This window comes from Sebastes umbrosus, chromosome 14 (assembly GCF_015220745.1).
Source record: "Sebastes umbrosus isolate fSebUmb1 chromosome 14, fSebUmb1.pri, whole genome shotgun sequence".
NCBI classification, from domain to species: Eukaryota; Metazoa; Chordata; class Actinopteri; order Perciformes; family Sebastidae; genus Sebastes; species Sebastes umbrosus.
Window position 1 is genome coordinate 26,463,661 of NC_051282.1, and position 15,217 is coordinate 26,478,877.

Genomic DNA, 15,217 nt, shown 5'->3' on the forward strand with positions numbered 1-15,217 from the left:
AACACACACAAACATACGTACCCACCTCACACAAACTCCCCTCCTTGCACCACACTGAAACCAGAGTTTACAACAGCCGCGCACCGCCGCTAATGTCCTCCTCGTGTGTATGAGGCGGTGTTTGCGTGTGCGTGCACATGTGTCTACGCTACAAGTCGAGCTCCAGACTCCCTTTTCTACAGCTGTTCACACACACGTGCAGCCCATTTAGGCTGCCGCTGATTGAGAGCTGCAGCACCGACTGGGGGTAGCAGCATAACGGGGAAGCTATAGGGCAGTGGTCAGCAACCTTTACTCTCAAAAGAGCCTTTTTTGGCCCAAAAAAAAAATTAAAGAACTCTTTCTGGAGCCGCAAAACATATTTGAGCCTCATAATGAAGTTAACACAGCCTATTAAGTCTGATGCAGTGAGGACCCAAGTCCAAATGAGAGGCAGGACATTGAAGAAACATCTCAGGAGATTTGGCTGGAAGCTCCTGCTGGCTATTCGGCAAATGCAGTGTGCTTGCTCTGAAAATGTCTTTCAATATTACTTTTTTGTTGTCGAATCTGTCCACGCACTATTAAATTACTCAAAGACTTTTCTGTTTTGGGGAATTGGAATCCATAGCTAGCCTACTGAGCTATTAAGGTTCGGCAAAATTAGAGGATAAGGCGCTGGGCCGAATACATACATAGGCTATGACGCACATTTTAGTTGATTGAAATGATGAAAACTTTTATTCGGTGTACAGGCTACATAGTTTTTTACAATTGGAGAATGTAAAAAACACTTCAGGCCTACAACAATGATGTTAAAAAATAACCGTTATTCATTTCCATATATATTTTTTTGTCAAAGCCGCTGGAGAAGGACTAAAGAGCCGCATGTGGCTCTGGAACCGCAGGTTGCTGACCTCCTGCGCTAGGGTTTCCCCTGGTTTCTAATTGAGGTATTGCCAACGTTACCCACGGAGGCCCAGTGTTACCCAGTGGAAGGGTGCAACACTGTGGGGGCGCTGCGTACGTTAAGAAGGCCTGTAAAGGAGCCGCTGCCACTAACAACACCCCATTAACGTCAACCACAGGGAGCAAAGACTCAGAACTGTAAGAAATAGTTACAGAGAAAGGCTCGCCCTGTAATGCTTTACTGCACTGCTGCAAAAAACATGTGGTTAATACAACAGCCTGCGTATGAATTCTGAGGTTTGAAATGTGAAAAATGCAGCTAATGAACAAACGTTTCCCCTAAAGCCTCGCCTGCCTGCAAAGTACAGAAGTCCAGAGTGGATGATTAACTTGGAACAGTAGACGGAGGTTTACCTGAGCCATCGACCAGACAGATAAACACTTCCTCCTCCGTATCTCCACCAAAGCTCCACCTTGACTTGCTCACCCTTCCCGCTCTGCCATGCCTCAACACATTGTCTGCAATAAACAACCAGCTTGGGAAAAAAATGGACGTCTTCCCTGCAGGCATGTGAGCTCCTACAGTACCTGCCTGCCTGCCTGTCTGTCTCGGACACGTCTGGTCAGGTCCTCGGCTCGGCTAGCTAGCTCTCGCTCTTATCAAAAGCTGTTGAAGGATTTACATGATCGATTATTATGAGGAGATGAGTAATTCTGGAGAGACGGAGAAGATAAACAGTGTTGCAACCATTGACTTATGTTGTGGGTTTTTACTCTGGGAAATGAATGAGATTTGACGCAGGTGCTAATATCAACAACACAAAGGCCAGCTTGCACTTTCACTGAGAATAAATAGAAGAGAAATGAAGAAAAAGAACAGGAGCAAATAGTGGCCAACAGCTCTGATAAGCCCACAGTTTGGAATTTGGGTTTTGGTAAGAAAGGAAGGTAGATAAGAGGGATCCGGAGGAACTGCACACAGAAACATTACAAAGGTTATGCAGAAGGCTGTGTGTGTGCATGCCTTTCTGTGTGTGTGTGCATAACTCGGTAGAGCAGCTCTTCAAGGTGGCTAAAGTCCCCTTAGTAACAAACCCAAAAGGAGAAATCTGATTAGCTGTAGATTATACACAAGTTGACATACACTCGTACCAGTGCAGGAGGTGTGGCTGTGTGTGTAAAGTGCACACACACACTGTAGGCCTACTGATACCTTAAGACTAGGGCTGTCAACATTAACGCGATAATAACACGTTAACGCAAAATCGTATTAACTAATTTCTCTAAGGCATTAATCGATCTTTTGGAGGTTGTAGCGAGCTTGGGCTTTAAAGCTAGAATAAAGATACTAGCATCATATGAAACTAGAAAATCTAAGGAATCCATTGGTACCAACCATGTCATACTAGCTACTCGCGAAGGAGGGTAAATAACCCTCAAAACACATGCTAAATTTTAGTGAAGAAAAACTGGCATGGCCATTTTCAAAGGAGCCCCTTGACCTCTGACCTCAAGATATGTGAATGAAAATGGGTTCTATGGGTACCCACGAGTCTCCCCTTTACAGACATGCCCACTTTATGATAATCACATGCAGTTTGGGGCAAGTCATAGTCAAGTCAGCACACTGACACACTGACAGCTGTTGTTGCCTGTTGGGCTGCAGTTTGCCATGTTATGATTTGAGCATATTTTTTATGCTAAATGCAGTACCTGTGAGGATTTCTGGACAATATTTGCCATTGTTTTATGTTGTTAATTGTTTTCCAATAATAAATACACACAGACATTTGTTCACTCCCATGTTGAGTATTAAATACTTGAATAATCTCCCTTTTGAACGGAACAAAATGTGCAATTATTTTTGCGATTAATCATGGACAATCATGAAATGCAGCATGGATGCATGATTGTGATTGTGATGAGGAGAAATACTTTATATCAAACACGTCACATTGAGTGCCCACAGTTGCACAACGCACATACGAACGATACACGTACGATTACTTCCCATGACTCTTATTCCCGATAATCTCCAACTGACGGGAACCTGAATGACAACATACTCGGAAATCTGATTGGCTGAGAGCAGATTGATCAACGCTCAACAACGTAGCACAACATCACACTGACAGGAAACGGAAGATCAGCAGACCTTTAAAAAAACGGGCAACAGAGCTCTTGAAAGAAACCGTGATATTCAATATTCAAAAGGAAACTCGGAGCAGATGACATGAATCTGTCATATACAAGGAGTTGCATTTGCAGAGGTCTAATACAGATCTATAAGTTCAACCATATGTACGAAACAATAAGCAACAATAATTATGAGCTACCACATAGGCCTGCTCACCCAACATATACCTGAAACAGCATGAGGACACATACAGGACACCTGTGGGAACTAAGCTGTATTATACTTGTGTTGTTACTGTCACCCAATCATAAGCTGCCCCACCTGTTCCTTAACCATGTCACCTGTATCTCGCTTTCATTCACGCTCTGTGTTCTGTAACGCCGGAACACAGAGGAGGAGTGAAGCCAACAAAGAGCCGAAGTACCTGCCAAGTTTCCGTATCACGACTCAAACAGCCAGACCGGTTGTTTGCCACTCTCACATTGAGCTATACTTCCATATATTTAAAATCATATCCCCAACTTTGCTCTCAACGTGAAGTGCTGCACACTTAAGAGTTGACTCTGCTGGTTTCAACTTGTAAAAGGCCGGAGAGAGGGTTTAGGAGCGACAGATGTACAGAGTGAACAGTTGGCTTTATTGAAGTTCACTCGGGGTTTATCAGCGTCGGTACACACAGAGAGGCACACGGCCACTTTGATCTTCAAAGGGAGATGAGCTGGAATGAGGGGCAATAAGAAGATAATAATGCCAATCTGCATCCATTACTCCATAGATCACAGGGTTACCCCGACATGCAGAGGAGCTTTTACTTTTCAGAGGGGGGGAGCCGTGTTACCACATTGCCATCTAGTGATTCAACTTGAGACTAACCTTTAGTCCACTAGAGAGACTTACAGACATGAGTGTACCTCTAACGGCAGCCAAAGCAAAAGAGATTTTTATCGTACTAGATTCTACAAATGCCTTTCACTTATATATTATATTTTAAACAATAACAAGTTAAAGACATTGACATGTGCTAGTTAAAATCAGTTGTAGATCTACATCACTGTGGATAACTGAGGAAACGGAAGTAAGAAAACTGCTCGTTGTACCGTGCAGGACATTGTCAACCCACTCATAGCCTTATGCAAGAGCGACACCTTGTGGCTGATGTAGTCAACTGTTGCACCATTTTATTGGGAAGATGAAGAGCTTTCAGTCTCAACTTGCACCTGATCCACGACATCTACCCAACTTCTACAATCATCTTGTTTAGTTCTACCAGTTTCAAACCATTAACATCTCAACACTCTGTAAATTAGTTTCTTTACTTTAATCCTCTACCTGTGTTTTACACAATATCTATTTTTTTTAAAGGGGTATTCCCCACTGTCCTTTTATTTTATTGATTGTTAACAGTTCTCTGATTTCTGACATCTTTCCAAACATGAAATTATTCGACTGCTACTGAAAAAAACTAATTAAAAAAAAATAAAAGATCAATTTCTAAATTATCCTTTATTATCTAAGGTGATAGAGAAAGTAATTTCAACCCAATTAAAGTCTTTTATTAACAACAATAACATGTTTAACAGTTTTCAGTCAGGTTTTATAGCACAGACGCAGCCCTTGTGAAGGTCTCTACTGACTTATATTTAACAGCTGACAGAGGTGACTGCTCAGTCTTAGTGCTTTTAGATAGGAGTGCTTTCAACACAATCCATCCACCGTCTAAAGGCCTGGGTCGGTCTAAAAGGAACAGCTCTATGTTCTTACCTCTCTGATAGAACTTTCTCTGTTATTTTAGAAATGGTAGATTCACAGCAAGCTTGGTTCCCTCATTAAAATTATAAAGCAGGCTGCTAGAAATCTTGATTTAAAATTTGATACAGATCTCTGGTTTGATGCTCAAGTAAATAATGTTGTTCAGTCATGCTTCTTTAAGCACAAAACAAATCTCTAAAATCAGATTTTTTCTGTATCCTTCCAATTTCCATAAGGTTATACATGCTTGCATTTTTTCTCGCATGGATTAGTGCAATGCTGACCAAATACAACTGGTGCAGAACGCAGCCAAACAAATTTTAACAGGCACCAAGAAATATGAAAACATGACTCGAGAGCTGCAACAATTAATAGATTAATTGTCAACTATTAAATTAATCGCTGACCATTTTGATAAGTTTGAGCAATTTTTTAAGAAAAAGAAATTCTCTGATTCCAGCTTCTTAAATGTGAATACTTTCTGGTTTCTTTACTCTTCTATGAAAGTAAACTGAATATCTTTGAGTTGAGGACAAAACAAGACATTTGAAGACGTCATCTTGGGCTTTGGGAAACACTGATCAACATGTTTCACCATTTTATAGAACAAACAACTAATCAAGTTAATTTATTAAGAAAATAATCAACAGATTAATCGACAGTGAAAATATTCATTAATTGCAGCCTTTTCATTTCTGCCTGTTATGTACCGTATTGATTTTGAAATGTTACTGATCACTTTTAAAGCATTAAATGTTATATCAATAATATTATATTGACCCTTGATGTGCCTTTGCTGTTAGAGCCCCCAGACTGTGGAGCACTTTGCCTATCGAGATCAGAAGGGCTACATCATTAGCATCGTTTCAATCCCTTCTTTAAAGTTTCTTTACAGGAAAGCGTTTATGAATATTTAATATGTTGCTGGGTTTTATCATCCCTCTCTGGCCATTTTATATATGTTTTAACTTAATTTTATGTTTTTATGATCCCTCTGTTGTTTGGGTTTTATTCTATTGTTGTTTTATTTTTGTTTTTGTCATTAATGTCATTAAGAGTCAAAAGACTGACTATTCGGATTATAGGCTTCCCTTCCTCCACGGTTATCTCCTCAACTGTAGTTGACAACTAGAATTCTGGTCTTAAATCATACCTAACAACCAAAATCTTTGTATATGGAGGTCTCTTAAGCAAAATCTTCAATCAATTTAGCATCAATTTAGGGGTCGTTGACACAAAAAAGGTTGAGAACCACTGCTCTATACAATACAGACCTCTAGCGTTGTGTCTTCTGTGATGTGAAATAGAAAAAAATTAGGAAACATACCATAATATTTGATAACCAGATCCTTATATTGTATTGTACTGAACTGTAAGGAAGCAATGGAGTCCTCCTTTGTGTCTGCAGATAAGGATCAAACACTGACCTCTAGTGGTGATTGAAGAAAGGGACATGCTTCTGTTGTTTAACAACAGAAGCATGTCAACTGTTGTGGAAATCATAACAAATGTAATTAACATAAAAACATTCACAAAAAGTGAAATTCATTTTCATAACATCTATCTATCTATTTATCTATCTATCTATCTATCTATCTATATCCATCCATCTGTCAGGTATTTTAAAAACTTTCAATGTTTAGTATAATTGGAAATGCATGAGAAACATGCAACTATGTACTAACTATGCAACCTGTTTATATAATATTTAGAATTGATAAAAGAGGGAGGTAGGTTTAAAAGACAGAAATGAGGCCAAAATTAAGACTGAAACTTTGTAAGATTTAAATGTATCAATTGTTTTTCAGAATAAAATGTGCAGTTCATATTTTTAGTTGGATTCATGAAATTTGGATACAGAAGTTACTGTCAAGTGACCTAAATATGTGACTGAGAAGTGAACAATGCTTGGAGAGATCCTTACAATTAATGGTGTGCGAAGATGTACATACATGTTGTAGGTACGACCTGTAGTATTCTGATTAATCTTATAGTTGGTGTTAAAAATGTAAGGGTTTCTATAGAGATGGCAACAATAGGTTAATTACAACAGTTTCAAATGTTGTTGACACATTGAAATATAAATGTGTCTGTGAGGGATCAAATCTGCACCTTTTTAATAAACAATGATTAGATTCCTTTTTTAAAATGTCTTGTTTGTTCACTCTAAATATCCAACACCACTGGGACAACACAGTGTAAATTTAGTTTAAAATATAAATTTTGATTATATTTTGAGTAATTTAGGCAAAGCTATTACTTAATATCTATAACTATTATTTTCTATATATTACTATGGATGATGAAATTTGAGCATAACTGACATTGTTAACAGCTACCTTGTTATTTTATACTGAAATTAATTGCACACGTGCTACTGTATACAGTGGGTTATTATATGTTTATAATTTTTTTTTATGCTAATTGTAGTATTGGGGTACATTTATAGTGTATTCCAATATTCTTTGTATATTGTATTCTATGGATATATTTCTTCAGTGTTGACATGTACATTTTATCTACCGTTCCTGTGCATTGCTTGGATAACCTGCTGCTGTAACACAATCATTTCCCAATTTGGGATCAATAAAGTACATCTATCTCTAAAATCCTTCATGTCCTAACTCAGGTTTTCAATTAGCACCACAGATGTTTAGTGGCCAACAGAGGAAATGCAGCCCAGTGAACTATTATTCTGTCACTACCTATGTTGCCCACAAGGGTGCAGCAGAGTCTAACAAAAGCACAAACTCCAGAGACCAACCACAGACTGCACAACAACAACAACACAGCCACCGCTCTAAATGAAAGATTTCACAGAGACAATATATAACTCAATGTCATAAAACCATTTCATGCAGCCCATCAGCTATAGTCCGAGCATATCAATCCTCTCAAAGGTGACACAAACCCAATGATCTCTCCTCCACAGCCTGTTGGATGAGTGATGCCCTGTGGTGACAGTCTGACATCTGGACAACCTCCAGACGTTTTAGCTGTCGTTACAGCACTTTGGCTCTGTGTGCTTATCTGAGCCTCCGGTCAGGGACACTGACAGCCACTTCCACAGCACAGCATGTCTGTCAGAAGCACTGAGGTAGCTCGACCACGTAGCACACAGGCCTACTGGGAGAGCATCTGCATCCCAGTCACCCAGCATACATGCTCATTTGTGTGTCAGGACACTTAATCCAACTTAATTGCACTTTTTTATGTGCAAAGGAGTGTAACTGGACCTCATTCAATCTCCTTTAAACAAAGAAAATAAAAACAGACACGCACTAAAAGCTGTCAGCGAGCGTCACAGGGATCTCCCCACAGGATTTAACACACACACACACACAAGCCGTCTGAGGAGCCTGGTGGTCTGCCGTGTCCCGGGGAGGTCACACAGGAAATTTCACGCTCCTCTTCACACTGAAAATGTCTCCTTTATCCTCCCCACTGAGAAGCAAAGAAAAGGGAGGAGGAGGAGTGAAAGAGTGGATCGAATGAGGAAAAAAAAAAAAGCCTCCTGAATGAGGATGGCTTAACTTGTGTGTAGGTGTGACTCGCCGTTGAAACGCGATGGCGTTGCCGTGGCGACCCACACCCAGGGAAAGTAAAAGGCCGAATATGGTCAACAGGTTCGGTGGAATGTGACATTTTTGCGAGAGGGGGGAACACAAAGGGAGGAATTTTCCCTCCAAAAACGAGATCACGGAAAAGAACAAGTGGGGTCAGTTTGAGATAAAACTGGAGGAATGTTTGGTATTTAAAACATCGAACAAACCAAGATCATTTTTTTTCGTTGTGCAACAGGGCAGGACAAGAAGACACCTGAAGATCCACCACCCTACACCTGGAGGTGTGACTGTTTCACAATGGGGAAGAATTCACAAAAAGATGTCATGCACTTCCTCTGTATTGTGCATGTGAAGTGAACCCTGTGCTACACTTCTACACTGCACATCCTCCCACTGCACGTATTCCAGAGCAACTAGCAGCCTGTTCTTATACTGTAGCATCTCTTCCTCACTACTCCTCTTCAGATAGTGTCCTCACAGTGAGGTGGGCGATGTGGGCGGTGTGTGCAGCCTTCCTGTGGCTGAGTGCAGTTTGAATGGAGCGCTGTCTGTCTGCGTCCGGGCCCCGACAGAGATGCCCCTGTGCTGCGCTGTGTGTCTTCGCTGTTTGCTCTGTCCTCCACCTCCACCCATCTTCCTTTCACCTCTGTCTGCATCTCTCCAATGCTCTCTTTCTTCTATATTCCTGGAGTGTTCACACAGGGAGGTCAAGGACAGAAGGGATCGCAGGATTTAAATAAAAAAGTGTGCCACATTTTATTACCAAATAGCTACTGCAGCAAAGTTAAAAAGGTCTGAACGCCAGGTGCAGAGGAAAGGTTTATCAAAGAGGACCAGCTTTTAAGTGCCAGACCCAGAGGCATCATTTTTGAAGAATCCCCCACTCGTGTTCACCACTTCCTCTAAAGCACCCAAGCTGTCCGTCTCTCTCAGCCTCCCGCTTCCTGATGACTCCCACCCTCCTTTACACACATACTAAGTTGTGGTTTCCCTGTAGGAAATCAGCAAACTGCTGCCATTAAACCCACCAGCATTTACTCCTCCTCCTCCTCCTCCCTTCTATTTCTTTACCCCCCACCCCCTGTTTAAACAACTCTCCCTCATGAGCATCATTAGAGAGAGAAGATAATTGTTAGTAGGGCCAGCAGGAAGAAAGCACCACACAGACGACTGTGGCGACAGGCTGGAGGAAAACATGAAAATAGCTAATTAGTTTGAAGTGATGGTCTGGTGGCAGAGCATCACAGAGGTCATGATAGACATGCTATTGTGTGTTTACTGAGGGCATTTGCTCTATGACGGGTGTATTGGACACCTCTGTTTGTAAGGAATAAAGGTCTCAAAGTGCATCTCCTCAAAACTGATATTCAAAAACACTATAAAAAATTTAAATTCTTGGAAAATTCTGAAGAGATGGCATGCTTTAGTGCCAGATCACTATTTCATTTTCCAACATTTCTTACACATGTTCCTTGAGAATCTAATTGCAAAACTTGCAGCTATAAGAGAAAATGGAGGGAAAGCGCTGAGAAAGAAAAAACACTTTACACAGTGCTCCCAGCTTTTCTCTCCTTCTCCCTCTCACACACACACACACACACATAAACACATAGGCACAAACACATACACCTCGAAACAAAGGTGCCATTTTACTCAGGAAGGGTCAGCAGTTCTCTCCATCAGACAGGGGCTTGTTCTTGGTCAGAGGCTGCTGCCCAATCTCAGGCCACCCTCCCCTGGCTCCACCGGCCCCCTCTGGCCCCCCCACTGGCCCCCACCACCCCGGAGACAAGCTCCCCATTGTTCCCGCACTACTAATAAATGACAGTTCTCCTGTTCAGACAACTTTAGAGCCCCATTCTACACACAAACTGAGTGTAAACGGCTGTCTATATGAAAGGCTTTTTTTTTTTTTTTTTTTTTTTACAGCCTGATATTTCTCATGGAGCTCATTAAAAGGTTATCTGACACTAATGATGGACGGAGATTTTCCCTGCGATCTGAGCCTTGTGCCCTCGCAGAACCTGATGAGGTAATGCGAGGGCACATTTGCTACAAAAACAGTAATTAATGCACGATAAAAATGTTTCCCTCCAGCAGCGGTCGAAAACGGTCACGACACTGAGACGCGGTTCACCGGGAGGTCACGCTGCTGCTCAGTCGGTGTTGTCACCTGTGTGCAATGTCACATACACACACACACACACACGCACCAGACACCGAGCTCGATCAAGGCCAAGGACCCCGAAGTGAGGCCTCCAGTTCAGACATGATAAATCACCACTCGACTTAAGCTCATAAACACGCCATTAACACGCTCGACCACAGCAACTTGATCTGTTTACCTTAACCACCGTGCTGGGGACTGTGGCTCTCTGGCAGGCCTGTATTAGCATGCCTGGGGGGGCTTGATGCACACGTCTATCACCGGGGCCGGCCAGCTCCAGGTCTGGGCCACAACGCAGTCAGTGGTTCTGCTTCAGCGTTGTCTCAACGCTGCATGAGGTCATTTTCCAGCACTTTGGGCTCGCTTCCATACAGACTACAGTAGGTGTTTAACTTCAAGGAGTTATAGAGCTCTATAGAAATCACCACAAGTGTGGAAAGAGTGTGTGTCTGTTTAGTCTGAAGAGTGTGTGTTACCTGATTTGTCCAGGTAACATTTTAAGGTAATGGAAACTTGTGTTAATCATCTAACAACTCAAGCTTTTATATTAGGTATTTCTGTTTTAATTGAAGTATAAAACAGATGACAATGCAGCTGAATCTGAGCTCAAATAATTGCAAGTGATGAGGAAGTTTCAAGGAAATGTTGAGTGGAGTAAATACAGGGTTGTTAAGTGACTCTGACCCCGGTGTGTGTATATGGCTCTCTACTGCGGTTCACCACAAGCGTATCATATGACAGCTCAGCCAGCACGCTCAGCCCTGTGAGAAAAGCAAATTCCTGCTTTGCTATTCTCAGCTACGAACCAAGACATAAACAAAAGTATCTAAAAAAAAAAATCTATTGAAATATCCTGGCTGCTTTGATGTCTAACAGTCTTGAGTGTGAGAGAAGCCGGTGGGCGTGCTATGGGTGCATCTGCGGTGCAGCACAGGGGCCATGTCGGCCGTGTGCAGGACAGATGCCGGGCGAGCCGTGGGGTCACCGTCAACAGACATGCTCCCGCTCCGCCGTTCAAACGACAAAAGGAGGAGGAGGAAGAAGAGGCAGAAGTTGTGAGAAGAGGAGTAAAAAAAAAAAAAAAAAAAAAGCCCCAGTGTTTAGTCAAGGCCTGCTCGCTGACACAAAGTCCGTCTTTGTCTGCCTCCCAGGGTGCCAGATAAAGGAATTCTTGTGTGTCGGGGGGCTCTGACCGAGTTTATTTGACACTTCAGCTCCCTTTGTGCAGCAAGTGTCCCACCGTCAATGCTGGCCATGAGAGTCACTTGGCATTAGACAGAGGGTCCCTCTTCAGCGGAGAAAGGGGGTCTTGTTTGGAGAAGATTTTTAATGGAGGGGGTGTGTGGGGGGGTTGCTGAGTTGGTGGAGAGGAGGGGGGGTGGATCGGTCTGTGCTCTGCGCTGTATACAGACATATAGTGGGGCTCTGTCCCATGCCCCAACAATAGATGGAATTCTTCACTGCTGAGGAAGTGGACGGTATTGAGGAGTGAAGAGGAAGGTGGAAGGAAGGAAGCTTCATCACATAGCTTGCATGAGCTACTAGGAATGCAATGCCATAATGTCACCATACAGTCCTCTGTTATCACGTTACACCTGCAGGTTCCACTCAGATGAAGCATCTACACATCATCCAAACAGGTCTGTGTATTAACCACATGCAGAGCATCTTATACACTATGCAGGTAGCAGCAGTTTGCAGCACTGACAGCCGCTTCACATGGCAAGGCCCTCCCTGTGTGGGCAGACAGATTTACTCTCACCTGAATGGAGTCAGTGTTGGAGAGGTGGGTGGACTACTCTGTTGCTCTCTATGGTCACTGTAGCCACATTTACCTTGCTGCACCTGGTCTTTGACAACTTATGACTTATGGTCACCATGGCTCTGTGAATGGTCTGTGGACACCTGGCACTGCAGGTGTATGTATGGTGGTTATAAAGGTGCTAATTTGAAAATGCAAAAGGGAGGAGTTAAGTCATGCATCAATTCGAGTCAGTTTTGAGGGTGAGAGATGTAATGAACCCAGAGGATAACGGAGCAGTGTGCACAGGTGAGCCTAATATGTGGAGCAGATCAGGGCTTTTTATTATATGATACACGCCCACCTCCACAGATTCACCCATGTGAGAGGATTGTTTAGTATCATTTGGTAGTAAAGGTGTTGGGCACATGGGTGTGTATAGAGAGATAACGACAGAACCTTTGGTCAAAACAGCCATTGTTGTTTTGATTTCACTTGTGACGTTATTCCTAATTGGGACCCATTTCGAAACACCACTGACTATGCTGCACAACTTTAAAAAAACATGAATGACAACATGAATATCTGAATCAACTCATAACATTTCACTATCAAAAAAAGAAGAGGTATAATTCTCTTACCTGCTGGGTGATGATGAAGAGGAGATGTCATTATCCATTAACTGCTGCTGCACATCTGCAGAGCATCGCTTCCATAATAATATATTCCAGGATATTCCTTTTCATTGTGCCAAAATCCACTGCAACAAATATCGATTTCCAAAACCATATTGGCCATGTATAGATGACACTGGCCACACGCGTGAAAGTATCCCAAGAGGCTCGTCTGTCCAGCAGAAGGAGAACTGGACATCCCTTGTAGTAGACAGTATTTCCTCATATCCCACAGGAGGACACACAGCTGGAGCGTTGAATCCATCAGCTGTTGCCATCATTAAGTTGTACCAATAATAATAATATATAATAATAACTCCTCCACGTGTGTCAGGGCTATAACAACAGCGTTTAATCCTTATAATGCGTCCAAAATATCCATGCGTAAAGTTGATCCGGCAAATCAAGCAGATCGATCAGTGTGATTATTTCCAATAAGCATCAATAAAAGCAGCTGGTTCCTCCTTGTGGTCCAGCGCAGTGATGGTCTCTCTCTCTCTCTCTCTCTGTCTCTCTCTGGAGCTCCAAGCAGCGTCTCAGTGTGCAGCTCTCTCACGATGCGCTCCCGTGAAGAGCCTGAGCCGCACTGAGCCATAGTTGGAGCGGAGCAGCGCAGCACATGCTGCCTTCAGCTCAACGTAGGCGCGCAAGGCATGATGGTATGTGGAGTTTATTGCTGCTGTTGCTGCCAAATATTTGAGAACTGGAGTATGAAACCAGATTAAATATATATATTTAATGCATGTATGCATTATATCTGTAGGACAGATAATAATCCATACAGTGCACTTTAGTCTAAGCTACTGGAGTTTCCCTGCACTATACTCATTTTTAACAGTCTCTTCTGCACTTTTTAATAGTCCTGTATCACAGCTGTTACCATGCACTATATTCAGTTTTAACTGTTTTCTTCATCTCCTTGTATTTTTATATCTGGTATATTTTTTTGTACTTTGTACTTTGCACTACTAACTTTTTTTACTAACATGTTTTACACTATGGAACTGTGATGCTGGTACCTTGAATTTCCCTAGTGATCAACACAGTTTCTATCTATCTATCTAAAGCTTTTAAAGTAGCAAAAGAGAAAATAAAAAGAAATTAACATTATGTGAATTATGTTATAACACATATTTTGGCAGTATATTGTAATTTTAAAATATGTTTTGCTTTTAAGGTAAAACATGCATGTTACTGGAAATAGTTAAATACATGTGTATATATATATATATATATATATATACATACACACATACACATATATATACATATACACATGTTTTACCTTAAAAAGCAAAACGTATTTTAAAACGTTTTTTAAAATTATAATTTACTGCCAAAATATGTGTTAAAAGTTAAAAATATATATAATTTTTACTGTTTTATATTAATATAAAAAGTGCTTCTGGCATTATCAATCATCTGAGTTTTGATAATGATTTAAATAATAACACACTCTTATTATTATTGTAATGATTTTTATTATTATTATTATATCTGTTTTAGCAATTACCATATTTGTTTTACTCTATCTGCCTTTATTGTCTGATGTTCCGTTTTAGGAGTTACCATATTTTTTACTTTATTTATCTGTTTTTATTGTCTTGTGAAGCACTTTGTAACATCTGTTTTGAGAAGTGCTATATAAATAAATGTATTATTATTGTTATTATCATTATTAGTATTATTATTAGTAGTAATAGTATTACCGTCATTCTTCTTCTTCTTATTATTATTGTTATTATTCTCTAACAGCCAGGTAAATTGTTATGTCATGAATAAAGGCTGGTATAATCTGGCTGCAGTCACTCATCATCTGTCAGTCTGATCTCAGGTTTGCGTGTGAGCGCTCTGTGAGCAGCGCGAGTGAGTAATAATGATCTTCTGTCGCCGTGCAGAGATACAGGGATGTCGGTGCCTTGAATCACCTTCCCATGAATGAATCTCTTGTCTTTTCTTACCTCACTTTCATGTCCTAACCACCTCCAGGCTTGCTTGTATTTCTGGGATCATAGCTTCCCTTGAAACCTCAAAACGAGGACTGGATTCCTGGGAGAGCGGAGTATACAGCCTCAGAGACTAAAATTAGAACAGAAGTGAGCTTATATACTGAGATGGTTGAATGAAACTCAAGTTCAATGAAAGTTTCACTCATTAAATGTGCATCAGAGCAAAAAAAGTCTGTGATATTTTCCATCATTTATGGGTTTCTCATGTGCTGGACTGAAAATTTGACTTCCCTGTGAATAAAATCATTTTAAAAAGGAACACTGATTATGTTATTTTTAATTTACA

General features: G+C 41.2%; 1 long non-coding RNA gene across 3 annotated transcripts in view; it reads right to left on the reverse strand.

The window, feature by feature from the left end:
- LOC119502536 overlaps positions 1-15,217 on the reverse strand; it is a 135,238-nt gene that overhangs the window by 46,779 nt on the left and 73,242 nt on the right. The window contains exon 1 of one of the 3 annotated variants that reach the window (XR_005210090.1): positions 12,890-13,567. The exons of the other annotated variants lie outside the window; for them this stretch is intronic. This is a non-coding gene — a long non-coding RNA (uncharacterized LOC119502536). Of the gene's footprint in view, positions 1-12,889; positions 13,568-15,217 lie in introns of those variants that run through there. 3 annotated transcript variants of the gene reach the window in all.